Source organism: Tupaia chinensis, unplaced genomic scaffold (assembly GCF_000334495.1).
Source record: "Tupaia chinensis unplaced genomic scaffold, TupChi_1.0 Scaffold145163_1, whole genome shotgun sequence".
In the NCBI taxonomy this organism is placed as follows: domain Eukaryota; kingdom Metazoa; phylum Chordata; class Mammalia; order Scandentia; family Tupaiidae; genus Tupaia; species Tupaia belangeri.
Genome location: NW_006205023.1, coordinates 60,614 through 78,312, shown reverse-complemented (window position 1 = coordinate 78,312; position 17,699 = coordinate 60,614). Strand labels below are relative to the sequence as shown.

The 17,699-nt window shown below is 39.0% G+C and overlaps 1 pseudogene; it reads right to left on the bottom strand.

Annotated features, from left to right (window-relative positions):
- The window catches only part of LOC114005999 (periphilin-1-like), a 117,490-nt pseudogene extending 100,007 nt beyond the window's left edge, over positions 1-17,483 (bottom strand).
- Positions 17,484-17,699: the final 216 nt, after the last annotated feature.

Here is a 17,699-nt window from a genome sequence, read left to right as displayed (position 1 = left end):
CTGTCAGTATGGTGTATTACATTTATGGTTTGATGTATGTTGAGGCAAACGCATCCCTGGGGTAAAGCCTAACTGGTAGTGATGTATAATATTTTTATATGTTGTTGGATATAATTTGCTAGCATCTTGTTGAGAATTTTTGTGTCTATATTTATCAGACATATTGGTCTATAGTTTTCCTTCCTTGTCCTGTCCTTGTCTGTTTTAATAAGGGTGATGGAGGCTTCATAGAATGTATTAGGGAGAGCTTCACTCTTTCAGATATTTAGAAATAACTTGAGTAGAATGGAGGTTAACTCTTCTTTAAAAGTTTTGTAGAATTCAGAGGTGAAGCCATTAGAACTAGGTTATTTCTTTGTTGGGAGTTTATTTATTAGTGATTCAATCTCCTGGCTTGTTATGGGCATATTCAGACTTTCTATATCCTCCTGGCTCAATTTGGAAGAGTATGTGTCTCCAGGAATTGTCCATCACTTCCAACTTTTGTTTGTTGGCATACAGTTGTTCATAGTATCCTGTCATGATGTTTGTATTTCTATTTTGTTTGTTCTATTGCCAGCTTCGTTGCAAATTTTGATTTATTTGGTTCCTTTCTCTCTTTTCTTTTTTTTCTTTCTTTCTTTCTTTTTTTTTTTTTTTGAGAGGTTTTCGCTATAGGGTGCGTATGCTCGCCAGACAGACAGAGAGAAACACAGAGACAGAAAGCGAGAAATCACCCCCCAGGGGAGATGGCCATGCCGCAATCCCTTTTCCTCCATTCTCCTCTCGGGATCTTGGGCACACACACACATGCACCCAACGTGAGTTTCAAGCCACCGGGTCCGGGACATGAACCACAGTCGACTATGTGGGAGTCCAGTGACATAGTCATTACGCTAAATGCTGGTTCCCCCTTTCTCTCTTTTTAATAAGTCTCACTAGTGATGTATCGATTTTGTTTACCTTTTCAAATAACCAGCTTTTACTTTCATTTATTTCCTGTATGGTTCACTTATTTTCTGTTTCATTTATTTCTGCTCAGATCTTTATTATTTCCTTTCTCCTGGAGTTTTTGGATTTTACTTTTGCAGTTGCTATTCCAGTTCTCCGAGGCATGATGTTAGGTGATCCATTTTTCTTCTTTTCATCTTCTTGCGTTGTGCACTAATTGCTATGAACTTTCCTCTTATGACTGCTTTTGATGTTTCCCAAAGAAAATGGAAACTCATGTCCTCATTGTCTTTGGCTCCCATGAATATTTTTATTTCAGTCTTAATTTATTTTGTATTTATAAAGTCATTCAAGAGTAGGTTAATTAGTTTCCATGTATTTGTGTAATTTTGAGGGTTTGTCTTAAAATTAAAATCAAGTTTAATTCCATCATGGTTGAAGATGCTGAACACAGTTTTTATGCCATTGAATCTGTAGAGGCTTTGCTTGTGCTCTATCCTGTGCTTGCTTGTATCTTGTTCTATGGGGGGCTGGTGGTGAAAAAAGTGTGTTTTTGTTTTTATTGGTTGAAAAGTTCTATAGATACCTGTGAAGTCCATTTGATTTCTGGTATCATTTAGATCCTGTTTATCATTGCTTGTTTTTTGTCTAGATAATCTTTCCAGAGGAGATAGTGGGGTGTTAAGGTCTCCAACAAATAGTGAGTTGCAGTCTATCTATCCTTTTAGATCTAACAGTCTTTATTTATTTATTTATTTGACTGCTTCCGTGGTAGGTGCATATCTATTTATAAGCGTTATATCATCTTGATGGGTTAACCCTTTTACTACAGTATAGTACCCTTCTTTGTCTCCTTGAACAGTTTTTGTTTTAAAGCCTATTTTGTCAGAAATTAGTATCATGACTCCAGATCTTTTGGGTTCCCATTTTCATAAAATAACTTTTTCCAGCCATTCACTTTTAGTCTATGTTTGCCTTTATCCATGAAATGTGTTTCTTGTAGGCAACAAATAGAAGGTTTCTGCTTTTTAATCCATTCTGCCAGTCTGTGTCTTCTGATTGGAGAATTTAATTCATTAGCATTTTATATTATAATCTATATTTCTAGACATGTTCCTAACTTTAATTTGACCATTGTCTTTTATTCCTTATTTCTGGCTGTTCATTCTTCAGTTTTTCTGGAACATTGGACAGCTTTTACCCCAGATTTCCTGCCATGTCAACTGATGAGGTCAGGACCTGCTTTTTTCATCCATCAGGAATAGCAACATCGTATCTTTGCAGAAGGTCAGCGGAGTTAACTATTTTGTGCTATTTTTAGTATACACTTTTTCCCAATTAAAGAAGACAGGAGCAGGAATCTTTAAATATAGGATAGAAGCAGAGCCTCAGTTCCATCCCCAGATCCCTGGCCAGCAAGGGACCATGAGGCAGGGCCAGTCACTCATCACAGACCCAGCTTTAGCTTCAGCTACAGCTCCCCCAAACCCAAAGACGCCCCTCTCAGGAGGAACCATCCTCAGCTCCCCAACAGAGCCCCAGTTCCATCCCCAGACCCCTGGTCAATAAGAAACCCTGAGACAGAGCCAGTCTCTTGCCACAGCTCCAGCTCCAGCTCTAGCTTCCCCAAGTCTAGAGACACCACTCTCAGGAAGGTAGGAAGTTTTTTTTTTCCTCATTTTCCTCATTTTCTTTATTTTGTTAATTTTCTACTCCTCCTTACTCCACATCACAGGCCTCAGCTCACCAGCAGATCCCCAGTTCCATCCCCAGAATCCTGCCCAGCAAGGGGCTCTGAAGCAGGGCCAGTCTCTGGCCATACAGCCCAAGCTCCAGCTCCCCTAACCTGAGAGACACACTCTCAGAGAGGTAGACAGTTTTTTTTTTTTTCATTTCCTGCCTTTTGTATCCCACAGAACAGGCCTCAGCTCTCCAGAAGAGCTCCAGTTCCATCCCTAGACCCTTGGTCAGCAAGGAACCCGGAGGAAGAGCCAGTCTCTGGCCACAGTCCCAGCTCTAGTTCCCCAAACCCTGAGACATTACTCTCAGAAAGGTAAAAAGTTTTAAAAAATTTAATCTCATCTTCTTTCTTTTGTTAATTTCCTACTTTTCCTTACCCCACAGAACAGGCCTCAGCTAACCATGAGAGCTACAGTTCCATTCCCAGACCCCTAGTGATACCACGTGCCACACTAGTATGTGGCATGTGACTTTCTAAAAAAAAACTCTCCTTCATATTCTTTTCTTCTCTCTCATATTGTCATCTGCTACTCATCTTAAACCCTCCCAGAGTAATTAGACTAGAATCATGGTTCTCAAATACTCTAGTATTGTGAGATTCCCAGGGATCCTCCCTTTTATTGAACTACCAGCAAAAGGGAAGAACCATGAAGGATATTCCTGTCGGGAAACACACTTATTCTCAGTTGAAGAAACATTCTCTTAAAAGGTATCCAAAAGTGAACACATCTCCCAATGGCTAGAAATAGAAGAAGAGCCTCAGGTCTGAATGAGCCAACAAAAATGTCTCCATCAAAAGAACACAATAACTCCCTTTAAAAAAAAAAAAAGAACATAATAACTCCCTTTAAAAAAAAAAAAAGAACATAATAACTCCCTTTAAAAAAAAAAAAAGAACATAATAACTCCCTTTAAAAAAAAAAAAAGAACATAATAACTCCCTTTAAAAAAAAAAAAAGAACATAATAACTCCCTTTAAAAAAAAAAAAAGAACATAATAACTCCCTTTAAAAAAAAAAAAAGAACATAATAACTCCCTTTAAAAAAAAAAAAAGAACATAATAACTCCCTTTAAAAAAAAAAAAAGAACATAATAACTCCCTTTAAAAAAAAAAAAAGAGGAAATTACCAAAATGTCAGAGAAAGAATTTAGAACATTCATGATGACAAAACTCTCTGAGCTGGAACAGAAAATAGACAACAAACTACAGGGGATGAGGAAGTCATAAAAAGATATGAAAGAAGAAATGGACAGTATAAAAAAGAATCAGATGGAACTATAAGAGATGACGTTGGAATACAGAAAAAAAAAAAAAACTCTCTCGAAAGTATTGAAAGTCAATTAGACCATGCTGAAAATTGAATCTCTGGTGTAGAAGATAAAACCTCTGATCTAGAAAAAAAATACCAAACAGATAGAGAAATGAGGAAAAAAAAATGTGAGGATAATATACCAGAAATACTAGATTCCATTAAATATTCAAACTTCCAAATAATTGGTATCCCAGAAGGTGAAGAAATTAATAAGATTGAAATTTTATTCCATGGAATCCTAGAGGAAAACTACCCAAGTCTAGAGGAGCACTCAAACATTCAGACCCAAGAAATACAAAGGACCTCAAATAGAATCAACCCAAGAATAACTTCCCAAAGGCACATCTTAGCCAGACTGGCCAAAACCGCCAAGAGCACAGATAAAGACAAGATACTAAAGCTGACAAGAGAGAAATGACAAGTGACTTACGAAGGTCATCCCAGCAGGCTATATGGGACCTTTCAATGGAAACGATGCAAGGAAGAAAAGAACAGGAAGACATATCAAAAGCGTTAAGAGAGAAACAATTTCAACCAAGATTATTATATCTTGCAAGGTTATCCTACATAATGGAAAAAAATTAAAATCTTCTCAGATTAAAAAAAAAAAAAAAAACTGAAAGAATTTGAAAACACCAGACCAGCTCATCAAGAAATTCTGAAGAGAGTCCTGTTCCAGGAAAATTAAAGAATGAACAGCCAGAAGTAAAGGAATAAAAAACAACCAAGACGATGGCCAACTTAAATGTAAGAACAACTCTGGAAATATCGATAATAACATTGAAAGTTAATGGATTAAATTTTCCAATTAAGAAATGAAGACTGGCTGAATGGAGAAACAAAACAAAACAAAAACAAAAACAAAACAAAATAACAAAAACTCTCTATCAGTTGCCAACAAGAAACACATCTCATAGATAAAGACATAAATAGACTAAAAGTGAAGAGTTGGAAAAAGCTATTCCATGCAAATGGGAATCAAAAAATAACTGGAGTCGTGATACTAATTTCTGACAAAATAGGCTTTAAAACAAAAACTGTTCAAAGAGACAAGGGCACTATATTGTAGTAAAAGGGTTAATCAATAAAGAAGATGTAATACTCATAAATATCTATGAACCTAACACAGGAGCACCCAAATATGTGAAGGAAAGACTGTTAAATATAAAAGGGAGAGATAGACTGCAACACACTAATTGTTGGAGACCTCAGCACCCCTCTATCTCCTCTGGACATTTTATCTAGACAAACTATAAGTAAAGAGATAAAGGATCTAAATGATATCATAAATCAAATGGACTTAACAGACATCTATATAACTTTCCACTCAAAAACCATGACATACACTTTTTTCTCACCACTACAGGGAAACTTTTCAAGGACTGACCACATGATAGGGCTCAAGGCAAGCCTCCCCAGATTCAAAGGCATAAAAATATATCCAGCATCTTCTCTGACCATGATTGAATAAAACTTTATTTTAATTTCAAGAGAAAATTTTCAAAACTACACAAATACTTGGAAACTAAATAACCTACTCCTGAATTACTTAACAACTACTAAAGAAAGAAAGACTGAAATAAAAAGATTCATGGAAGCCAATGACAATGAGGATGAGTTTCAATTATCTTTGGGACCCTGCTAAAGCAGTCATAAGAAGGAAGTTCATAGCTACTAGTTTAAATAAGAAGATGGAAAGAAGGCAAATGTGTTACCTAACATAGTGCCTCAGAGAATTGGAAAAGCAACAGCAAAATCTAAGAAAACTCCACGGAAAAGGAAATAATAAAAATCCAAGTAGAAATAAATGAAATAGAACATAAATGAACTATACAGGCAATAAATGAAAGTAAATGCTGGTTCATTGAAAAGATTAAAAAAATAAATACATCACCAGTGAGACTTATTAAGAAGAGGAGAGAAAGAACCAGGAAAATTAAATTTGTTATGAGGCAGGCAATATAACAAGAGACATAGCAGAAATAAAAAAAACATCATGACAGTGTTCTATGAACTACTTTATTCCAAGATACAAGAAAATCTGGATGAAATGAACAAATTCCTGGATGCATGTGATCTACCAAGATTGAGACAGGAAGATATAGAAAGTCTAAATAGGCCTATAACCAGTCAGGAAATTGAATCAATAATAAGCAACCTCCCAACAAAGAAAATTCCTGGTCCTGATGGCTTCACCTCTGAATTCTAATAAAAAAAAAAAATGTATTTTTTGGAAAGGTTTTTGCTATAGGGCATGTGCACTTGTCAGAAAGAAAGAAAGAGACAGACAGAAAGCAGTAAATCACACCCAGGGGAAATGGCCACGCCACAATCCCTTCTCCTCCATTTCCCTCTCAGGATCTTGGTAACACATGCACACTCACCCAGCGTGAGTTTAAGCCATTGGATCCAGGACTTGAACCACAGTTGACTACATGGAAGTCCAGCGATGTAACCATTATGCCATCTGCTGGTCACAGAATTCTACAAAACATTTAAAGAAGAGTTTGCCCCCATTCTGCTCAGGTTATTTCTAAAGATCCAAAAGGGTTCATCTCTCCCTAATTCATTCTATGAAGCCTCCTTCATCCTTATCCTTAAAACAGATAAGGACAGGACAAGGAAGGAAACTATAGACCAATATCTGATGAATATAGACACAAAAATTCTCAACAAGATATTAGCAAATTATATCCAAAAACTTATAGAAAGATTTTACATAATGACCAGGTAGTCTTTATTCCAGGAATACAAGGTTGGTTCAACATATGCAAAACCAAAACTGTAATTCACCATAGTAACAGAGAGAAAGATAAAAACCGTATGATCATATTGATTGATACAGAAAAGGCATTTGATAAGATACATTTCTTTACAATCAAGACTTTCAACAAAATTGGCATAGAAGGGTCCTTTCTCAACACAATAAAAGCTATCTATTTTCCTATCAAACATCAATCTGAATGGAGAAAAGCTGATCGCTTTTCCATTAAAAACTGGTACAAAACAAGGATGTCCATTTTTTTTACTCCTTTTCAATATAGCACTGGAAGTCCTCACCAATGCTATCATAAAATAGTATAAAGTATAAGGAATTCAAAGAGGAAATGAAGAGGTGAAACTCTCTATTTGCAGATGACATGATTGTATACATAGAAGAACCAGTGGTTTCCCTGAAAAAATTCTTGGAAGTAATAAATGAATTCAATAAAGTTGCAGGACACAAAATCAACATGCAGAAATCTATAGCATTTCTATATATGAAAAGCAGGCAGATTGAGATAGAACTGAATAAAGTAATTCCATTTATCATAGCCAGAAAAAGAATAAGATGCCTAGGAATAAATCTAACCATAGAAGTTTAAAACTTCCATCAGGGAAGGTAGTAGAGGTTAAAAAAAGAAATTTAAAATAACACAAAAAAGTGGAATGACATCCTATGTTTCTGGATTGGAAGAATTAATATAATCAAAATGTCAATTCTACCCAAATTAATGTAAATATTTAAAGCAATCCCAATCAAAGTACCAGACACATTCTTCACAGATCTAGGAAAGAAAATCATAAAATTTGTCTAGAATTGTAAAAGATGAAGCAATCCTGCACAAGAAGAGTGGAGTGGGTGGTGTCTCAGTCCCAACCCAAAAATATACTACAAAGCTGTGGTAAGCAAAACAACATGGCATAATACTAGAAAGAGATAGGTGGACTAATGGAACAAAATAGAGTCCCCAGAAATAAACTCCAAAACATACAGCCAACTGATTTTTGACAAAGGGTACCAGTCAACCCAGTGGAAAAGGGAAAACCTCTTCAGCAAATGGTGCATGAAAACCTTGATATCCACCTGCAGAAAGATGAATCTGAACCTCTCACCATTGACAAAAATGAACTCAAAGTGGATCAAAGATCTAAACCTAATACCTCAAACTATAAAACTGCTGCTGGAAAACATGGGAAACTCTGTGAGACATCAGCTCAGGCAAAGACTTCTTCAATAAAACTCCCAGAGCACAGTCAATTATCCCCAAAATGGACAAGTGGAATTACATCAGATTAAGAAGTTTCTGCATGGCCAAAGACACAGTCATTAGTGTGAAATGACAGCCCTCTGAATGGGAAAATACTGTTGTAGATTATGGGTCAGATAAGAGACTGATAATCAGAATACACAAGAAACTCAAGCAACTGTCCCCCAAAAAACCACCAACCCTATTCAAAGATGGGAGAATGAGTTGAAAAAACCACCCTCTAAGGATGACATACCAATAGTCAAAAGGCTTATGAAAAAATGCTCAACATCCCTCATTGTAAAGGAGATGCAGATCAAAACTATAATGAGATACCACCTAACCCCAGTTAGAATGACTAAGATTAATAAATCAAAAAATGGTAAGTGCTGGCAGGGGTATGGTGAAAGGGGAACTCTCTTATACTGGTGGTGGGAATGTAAATTGATCCAGTCACTGTGGAAAACAATTTGGAGATTCCTCAAAGAGCTACAAATAGAACTGCCCTATGATCCAGCAGTCCCACCCCTTGGTATCTACCCAAAGGCCAAAACAATTCTTATTCGGAAAAGTGCTTGCACATCAATGTTTGTTGTGGCACTATTCACAATTGCTAAGACAGGGAACCAATCCAAATGCCCACAAACAGATGAATGCATTGATAAACTGTGGCACATATGCTTTATGGAATGCTACTCAGTAAAAAACAAGACCCTGTCTCTTGACAGAAAGTGGATGAATATGGAAGATTTACTGCTGATTGAAGCAAGCCAGGCTATGAAGGAGAGACATTGTCTGTCTCCACTTAATATACTGAGTGTCTTCACTCTATGACCAAAACTGAATGACTAAGGGATATAGAAACATAGTAAATGGCTGTCAATACCAGATAAAGTGTAAGAAGAATGTGAGTGAAAGAGTAGAATCTGAGGAAGGAAATTAAGGAGAAAACTAGAGAGGCAAAGTATTTATGAGACAAAAAAATGGGTTATTATCTGTTGAAGATAGCTCTATAATATTGTCAACTGGACTGGTGAGAAATGTACACATGTTGAAATATTCACTTTGCAAGCTAAATAATGTGATTTAATGTATAAAAGAAATTTAAATAATTTTTTGGAGAGGTTTTTGCTACCGGGCACATACACTTGCCAGAGACAGAGACAGAGAGAGACAGAAAGACAGAAAGCAAGAAATCACCACCCAGGGGGGATGGCCATGCCGCAATCCCTTCTCTTCCATTGTCCTCTTGGGATCTTGGGCATGCACAAACATGCACCAGGCATGAGCTTAATCCACTGGGTCCAGGACTTGAACCATGGTCAACAACATGGGAGTTCAGTGATATAGCCATTACACTAACTGCTAGTCCTGAAATTTAAATAAATGTTTAAAAAGTAAAGAAATAAGGAATTATGGAATTTGAACAAAACAAACAAATAAAAATACAGGATAGGACCCCAGTTTCTGGGTTCCAGACTTAATTTTTTGCCTATTGAAACAGTAACCCCATCCCCCCTATTTCTGCAGATGGAAAAGAGAGAAGCAGAAGTATTCACCTCAGTATCCAAGCCCATTTAAGGGGGGGAGTGGAGTCAGGACCTGTTTTTTCATCCACTGAGAACAGTAACCCACCAACTCTGCAGATGGTGTGTAGAGTTAACTATTTTGTTTTAATTTCAGTGAACGCCCTTTCTAAATAGGAGAGAGAGGAGCAGGCAGGTTTCCCAGCCTAGTTAAGGCGTATGGTCAAAACCTGTTTCTTTCCCCCACTGAGAACAGCAATTTCACATCCTTGCAGAAGTTGGGTAGAGTTAAATACCTTGTACTAATTCCACCGTACCTTCTTTCCCAACTACAAGCAGAGAGAAGGCAGCTTTCACCAAGTATCCCAGTCCAGTTACTGGTTCTGTTTAGGACTTTTTTTCCTAACTGAGAAAAGCAACCCCCATCTCTGCAGAAAGTAGGTAGAGCTAACTATCTTGTACTAAATTCACTGTACCTTCTTTCTGAACTAGGAGCATATAGGAGCAGGCAGCTTTCATCCCAGAATCACAGCCTTGATAGGAGGGTAAGGTCAGGACCTGCTTTTTTCTTTCACTCATTGAGGTCATCATACCCCCATCCTTTCAGAAGAAACAAAGAGCTTGCAGCTTTCAGTTTGGGATCCCGGCACAGTTCGGAAATGAGGCAGTGTAGCCTCTTTCCCAACGACGAGCAGACAGTTGGGGACTAGCAGGTGGCGTGGTGGTTAAGGTGCTGGACACTCCCACATGGCCGACCGCAGTTCTAGTACCAGACCTGGTGGCTTGCTTTCTCACTTTCTCTCTCTCTCTCTCTCTCTCTGGTCAAATTAAAATAAATGAATGAATAAATTTAAAAAATTAAATAAATAATTATTTAAAAAAAAGAAGCAGACAAGAGCAGGTATCTATCAGCAAAGTATCTCTGCACAATAGGTGGTAAGTTTATAACCTGTTTTTTCACTTATTGGAACAACAACCCTAATTCCTTAAGGAGGAGCAGAGTGGAGCAGGCAATTTTACCCCCAGGGAACCAATCAAGGGAGGGATTGGGCTCAGGACCTGTTTTGTTTGTTTGTGTTTCTCATTGAGAACAGCCACCCTCCATTTCTGCAGAAGGTGTGTAGAGTTAATTATCTTGTGATAATTTTAGTTTCCCAACTAGGAGTAGAGATGAGTAGGGACCTTTCATCCCAGGATCCCAGCCCAGTTAGGAGACATAGTCAAGACTTTTTCTTCTTCATTTAGAACAGCAACCCTCCATCCTTGCAGAAAGTGGATATAGTTAACTATCTTGTGCTAATTCCAGTGTACCCTCTTTCACAACTAGAGCAGAAAGGAGCAGGTAGCTTTGACCTCAGCATCTCATCTCAGTTAGAAAATGGGACACTGCATTTTTGTTCACTTATTGAATACAATGACCCTCCATCCTTGCAAAGAAGAAAGGAGCAAGAAACTTTTACTCAGGATCCCAGCCCAGTTTGGAGTTGGGTCAGGATCTGATTTTCCATACATTTTGAACAGCAACATCCCCCTCCCCCATTTTTGCAGAAGGAGCAGAGAGGAGCAAGCAAATTTTACCCCAGTTCCCAGTCCAGTTAGGAGGTAATGTCAGGACTTTCTTTTTTTTCTTTTTTCTAATACTGAGAACAAGAATCCCCAATTCTGCAAGAGGAGCCAAGAGGAGCATGCAAATTTTATCCCAGGATTTCAGCACAATTGGGGGTGGAGTCAGGAACTGTTTTTGTTTTAATGTATTTTTCCCCCGTTGAGAATAGCCACCTCTCATCCATGCAGAAAGTCAGAGTTTTAGCTAACTTGTGCTATTTCCAGTGTACCTTCTTTTCCAACTAGGAGCAGAGTGGAGCAGGCAGCTTTCACTGCAGGATACTAGTGCAGTTAGGGGTGTGGTTTCAACTTTTTTTGTTTTTTCTTTTGTTTTTTTGTTTTTTGAGAGTAGCAACTATTCATCACTGCAGAAAGAGCAGAGAAGAACAGGCAGCTTTTACCTCAGGATCAAAACCCAGTAAGGGGTTGGGGTCAGGACCTGTTTTTTTGTTTTGTTTTGTTTTGTTTTTTACCCTGAACATTGAGAACAGCAACCCTCATCATTGCATAAAATTGGTAGAGTTGATTATCCTGGCAAATTCCAATGTATCCCCTTTCCCAACTAGGAATAGAGAGGATCAGGCAGTTTTAATTTTTGCATACCAGTCCAGTTATGGTTTGGAGTAAAGCCATAATTCTTTTGCCCATTGAGAACAACAGCCCCTCCATCTGTGCACAAGGAGCAGAGAGGAGCAGGCAGCTCTCACTCCAGAACCCCATAAATTTAGAGGTGGGGTCAAAACCTGTTTTCTTCACCCAATGAAAACAGCACCTTTCAATCTCTGCAAAATTTACATATAGTTAGCTATCTTTGCAAATTCCAGTGTATGTTTATTTCAAAGTAGGAACAAAGAGGACCAGAATCACTGCATAATCCTTTCTCAGTTAGGGGGTGTGGTCACTACCTGTATTTTTAAAAATTGAGGACAATAGTTATCCATCCTTAAGAAGAATTAGAGGACAGCAGGCAGCTTAAAACACAGGATCACAGCTCAGTTACATCAAGACCTTTTTTATTCATCCATTTACAATAGTAATCCCCCATTCCTGTGGAAGTTGGGTAGAGTTAGCAACTTTGTGCTAATTCCAGTGTAAACTCTTTAAAGGGGAGCAGGCAGCTTTTACCCGAGCATCCCATCCCAGTTAAGAGGTGAGGTCACTACACATTTTTTTTTCACCTATTAAGAACAGCAACCCTCCATCTGTATAGAAGAAGTAGAGAGAAGCTGGCAACTTTCACCCCAGGATCCCAGTCCAGTTAGGAGAATGGATCAGGGCTTGTATTTTTTTTTTCACCCACTGAGAACAGCAACCATCCATTCCAGCAAAAGTTCTATAGTGTTAACTATCTTAGGCTAATTCTGAGGTAACCTCTCTCCTAACTAGGAGCAGAGAGGAACAGACAGCTTTCAACGAACCATGATTACAGATTAGTTATGGCACAGGGTCAGTACCTGTTTTTCTTACCATTAAAAAAAGAATCACTCCCATCCCCGCTGAATATTGGTAGAGTTAACTACCTTGTTCTAATTTCTGTGTACCATATTTTCCAACTAGAAGCAGAAAGGAGCAGGCTGCTTTCAACTGAGGATCTCATTCAAGTCAACTGAGGATCTCATTCAAGTTGGGGGTAGGATCAGGACCTGCTTATTTTGTCTATTGAGAGCAGCAAACTTCCATTCTTGCATAAAGAGCAGAGAAGAGGCAGATCCCTACCCAATTAGGAGATGGGGTCAGACCTTTTTCCCCCACCCATTGAAAACAGCAACCCCCCATTCCTGCAGAAGGTGGGTAGAAATAACTCCCTTGTGCTAATTCCAGTGTATCCACTTTACCAACTAGGAGAAGAGAGAAGCAGACAGCTTTCATCCCTGGATACCAGGCTCATTAGGGGGTGGGATCATGACTTCTTTCTTTTCACTCATGGAAAGCAGCAACACCCCACCCCTGCAAAAGGTATGTAGAGTTAACTATATTGTGCTAATTTTAGTTTACCCTCTTTCCCAATGATGAGCAGAGAGGAATAGACAGCGTTCACACTAGGATCCCAGCCCAGTTAGGAAGTGTGTTCAAATTTATTTAATTAATTAATCAGTTAATTATTTTGCTGATTTAGACCACCACCCCACCATATCTGCAAAAAGTGGATGGAGTTAACTCTCTTGTGCTAATTCCATTGTATTCACTTTACCAATTAAAAGCAGAGAGGAACAGGTAGGTTTAATCCTAGGATTCAAGCTGAGTTAAATGGTGGAGTCAGGACCTGTTTTTTACCCACTGAGAACAGTATCTACCCAATCTCTGAAGAAGGAGCAGATAGGTGCTGGAAGCTTTCATCCCAGGATCCCAGAGTAGGTAGGGGTGGGGTCTGGACCTCCTTTTTACCTATTGAAAACAGCCACCCTCTTTTCTTGCAGAAAGTGGGTCAAATTAACTATTTTGTGCTAATTCCAATGTACTCTCTTTCAAAACTAGGAAATTAGGAACACAGAAATATGCAGCTTTCACCCCAGAATTCCAGCCCAGTTTGGCCCTTGATTCAGAACCTGTTTTTTTTTTTTAATTCCCCCATTGTGAATAGTAAACTCCCCATCTCTGCATGAGGAAGAAAGGCAAGCAGGGAGCATTCACGCTAGGATTTTGATCCAGTTAGGGGGTGGGGTAAAAACTTGGTCTGTTTTTTTATTTTTTTAATTTTTTTTGCTCATTGAGAACAGCACACTTCCACTCCTGCAAATGTTGAATAGAGTTAATTATCTTGTGCTAAATACATTTTATGCTCTTTCTCAACTAGGAGCATAGAGTAGTAGGCCCTTTCACCCCATGATCTCATCCAGCTTGTTTCCCCCATTGAGAACAGTAAGTTTCCATCCCTGCAGAAATTGGGTATAGTAAACAATCTTGTGATGGGACCAGCAGTTGGCATCATGGCTATGTTGCTGGACTCCCATGTAGTCGACTGTGGTTTGAGTCCCAGACCCGGTGGCTTAAACTCAAGCCAGGTGCATGTGCATGCGTGCCCAGGATCCCAAGAGGAGAATGGAGGAGAGGGGATTGCGGCATGGCCATCTCCCTGGGGGGTGATTTCTCTCTTTCTGTCTCTCTGTCTCTCTCTGTCTGTCTGACGAATGCACGCGCCTTATAGCAGAAACCTCTCCAAAAAAAAAAAAAAAGAAGAAAGTTATTGATTACTGATTCAATCTCATTGCTTATTTTGGCCTAGTCAAGTCTTTCTACATTCTCCTGATTCAATTTTGATAGATTATTTGTGTCCAGGAACTTGTCCATCTCATATAGGTTTTCTTGTTTTTTAGTGAATAGTCACTCATAGTATCTTCTTATGATATTTTATATTTCTACTTTATGTCTGCTGTTATATTGCCTGCTTCATTGCAAATTTGATTTATATGGTTCCTTTCTCTTAATTAGTCTAGCTAATGGTGTGCCAATTTAATCTTTTCAAAGAACCAGCTTTGGCTTTCATTTATTTTCTGTATAGTTCATTCATTTTCTATTTCATTTATTTCTGCTAGAATCTTTATTATTTTTTCTCCTGAATTATTTTTTGTATTTTTTGTTGATGTTTTTTTCACTTCTCTGAGTTATGATGTTAGGTCGCCCATTTCCCAACTTTCCATCTTTTTTATATGTGCACTAACTTGCTTTTATGACTACTTTTGCTATGTCCCATAGATTATGGAAATTTATGTCCTCATTATCATTGCTTTTCATGAATCTTTTGATTTAAGTCTTAATTTCTTCAGTTGTTGTGAATTCATTCAGAAATAGGTTAGTTTCCATGTTATTGTGTATTTTTGTGATTTTTTTTTTTCTTTCTGAAATTAATATCAACTATAATTCCAGCATGGTCAGAGAATATACTGGATATCCTCTTTCCTAATTAGCATAACAGAGAGGCAGGAAACTTTCACCCCAGGTTCTCAGACCTGTTAGAAGGTGGGATCAAAACCTATTGTTTTTATTTGTTTATTTGTTTGCTTCCAATTGAAAACTGCTGCAACCTTCCATCCCACCAGAAGTAGCAGAGAAGAGCAGGAACGTTTCACCCCAAGTCAGGAAATGGGTTCAGAATTTTTTTTAACAATTCAGTTTATCAACCTTCCATCCCTTCAGGAGATGAGTGGAGTTAACTATCTTATGCTAATTACAGTATACCAATTTTCCCAACTAGGAATAGAGTATACCAGGAAACTTTTACCCCAGGATTTCAGCCTATTTAGGGTGTGGTATCAGCACCCATTATTTCATTAATTTAAAACAGCAACCACACATTCCTGCAGATGGAGACAAGAATAGCAGGAAACTTTCACTTCAACATCCCTGCCCAGTTAGAGAATGAGTTTGGGACATAATTTTTTTGCCCACTGAGAATAGCAGTCTGTTATTTCTGCAAAAGGTAGGTGAAGATATCTATGTTATTCTAATTTCACTGTACACTTTTTCCCATCTAAGAAAAGAGAGAAGCAGGCAGCTATCACCCCACAATCCTATCCTCTTCACAATTGTGGTCAGGAGGCTCCAGTATGGCTGAGAGGAAGCTAGCAGGGTTGAGAGTCTGCAGAGTCTGGAGTCTAATTTAGGGATTACCAATCAATAACTTCTAGTCGTGGACCATCCTAAAGGTGGCTAGTCATTTATATCCCTTTGTGTTCATCAGGCTGGTCACTGAATGAGGGCCCCAGACATTGATAACTTGGCCTAAGCTTAACCTGTCTATCTCTTTAATCAATTCAACTGTGACAACAAGGGCTCATAGGCAAGGGGGCTACCTGGATGCCACTCGGTCTAATTTTTTAGACAGGTAGGCAATGGGTCTCTCCCAATGTCCATGGGCTGAGTTAGAACTCCTAGTGCTGTCTGAATTTTTTCATATATGAATAGATTGAATCCTTGAGTGATGTCTGGGAGTCTCAAAGACAGGAATTACCTGAGACTCAACTTAAGATCCTGGATAGCCTGGTCTCAGAGGGATCCCCATTTGAAGGGAACTTCTTCTGGTCCTTTTAATAGTTTATACAACAGCTTAGCCTTTTCAGCAAAATGTGGGATCCAAATTCTACATAAAATCCTGTGGCTCCCAGGAATTCACATAGTTGCTTCCAGATTGTGGGCTGAAGCAATCCATATACCACCTGCTTTCATTCATGCTCAAGAACATGTTGTCCTTTAATCAAAATGAATCCTGAGAATTATACCTGGATACAGCAGATTTGGGCTTTTTTCATTGAGACTTTGTACCCAGCCTGGGACAGAAGCTGGAGCAACTCTTGAGTTCCCTTCCAGCAATTTTCTCAGGTTGCTCCAGCAAGCAGAGGTCATTGACATATTGGAGTAGAGTGAACCCAGACTTTTGTTTGGAAAATTTTCCAAGTCAGTAGCAAGCATTTTGCTTCTCCAAACAAAGTCAGGGAATTCTTGAACTCTTGGGGTACCTTAGTCCATGAGAGATGAGTTTTCTTTTGAGTGTCTGGATCTTCCCATTTGAAGGCAAATATTGGTTGGCTGATGGCTGCTAGTCACAGGCAAAAGAAAGTGTCCTTGAGATCCAGGCAAGTGAACCATTCAGAGTTCGTGGGGAGAGACTCAGCAAAGTATATGGATTGGGTGCAGTGGGATGTAAGGACACCATAGCAGTATTCACAGCTCACAAGTCCTGTATTGGCTGATAGTCTCCGGTTTCTCTTCTTCACAGGGAGGAAGGGAGTGTTCCAGGGAGACTGACATTCAACCAGGATTCCAGCTTCCTTGAGCTGGTTGATGTACTTCTTTATGGCCAGACTAGCATCTTCGGTTATTGGGTGCTGTTGAAGGTGCACAGACTGAGCCAGGGGTGTCAGTCGACCACTACAGGTGGGTGGTTAATTGTCTTCCTTAGTGGGCTCCCTTCAGCCCAGACTGCAGGAAAGTTTCTAACAAGTGAAGAAAGTACCTCATCTCTGCTGAGTTCCTCGGGGCAAAAATTTGCCATTCCTCCTCTTGGGGAATTGTTAGTTAGGGTTTTGGCAGGATTGATGTTTAAAGCAGCTGAGCCTGATGAATCAAACCTGCTTTTCACCCTAAGTTTAGTTAATAGGTCCCTTTCCAACAATGGGACTGGGCAATCAGGCAGGTACAAGAACTCGTGGGTAACCAAGTGTCCCCCTAATTGGCAGCTTCTTGCCTGCAAGAAGGGCTGGGTCCTGGTGTTTCCAGTGACTCTTATGATAACTTTTTAGCCTGATGAGGGATCCAGAGACTGGATTACAATGAAGTGTTCAGCACCAGTATCTACCATAAATGTTATCAGTTGGCCCCCTACCTTGACATTGACCAGGGGCTCCTGGGGGCCCAGGATCATGGAGCCTGTTTGGTTCTATTTTGATTCCATCATAGTTAGGAGGTCTCTTGGAGGCTCTGGGTGGAATGTCTTGGGGGCTCCTAATGGGCTTCTGGTTGTTCTTCCTTGGTTTACCCTCCACTTTGGGCATTTGCCTTTCCAGTGTCCATCCTCTTTGCAATATGTGCACTGGGTTGTTCTAAGCCTAGAGTAGCCAGTTTTGGGCCCCCCTCTTGG